The sequence below is a fragment of the Alosa sapidissima genome, chromosome 11 (assembly GCF_018492685.1).
Source record: "Alosa sapidissima isolate fAloSap1 chromosome 11, fAloSap1.pri, whole genome shotgun sequence".
In the NCBI taxonomy this organism is placed as follows: domain Eukaryota; kingdom Metazoa; phylum Chordata; class Actinopteri; order Clupeiformes; family Clupeidae; genus Alosa; species Alosa sapidissima.
The window spans coordinates 33742218-33742717 of NC_055967.1; the positions used below are offsets into that span (position 1 = coordinate 33742218).

At 50.4% G+C, this 500-nt stretch overlaps 1 protein-coding gene across 1 annotated transcript in view; it reads left to right on the top strand.

Moving 5' to 3' along the window:
- The first annotated feature begins 296 nt into the window (after positions 1-296).
- The window catches only part of LOC121723459 (zinc finger protein 469), a 20952-nt gene continuing 20748 nt past the window's right edge, over positions 297-500 (top strand). Inside the window, exon 1 of the mRNA XM_042109140.1 lies at positions 297-346. The gene's annotated coding sequence lies outside the window, so the exon portion shown is untranslated. The remainder of the gene's footprint in view (positions 347-500) is intronic.

Sequence of the window (500 nt, forward strand, 5' to 3'; positions counted from 1 at the left end):
TTCAAGCGCTCTACCTGCATAGAGAGCAGGCCAGGCCGCTGAAACAACAAACCAAATTAAGAGAGATTCTTTTCCGTCCAGAGGCCGTGCGGCGCTTTTAGGGAAACCATACACCCTCACAATGCTGACATCTCCTGTGCAAACAGAAGCGCAAAAGGCTCTTTAAAGGCAAATTGCCTGGATAATGGATGTTTCTAAAAATAGGTTAGAGAGGCTCCACTGAATGCTGGTTTGGCTGGACTCCAGCCATCTTCGCCTGGGCGGGCAGGCGGTCTCTTAGAGAGGAGTGTGAGCGGAACGAGTGGAGCCGCCGGACGGTGTTACTGATGCTACCTTATCCCCCACCGTAAGCCTCGGAGAAAACACACACAGTCCTCCTTTGCTCTAAGCATCTGCCCCAACACACTGCCAACAAAAAAAAGAAAAAAACACACAGACACACACACACACACACACACACACACACACACACACACACACACACTCACCACGTTTCTCTT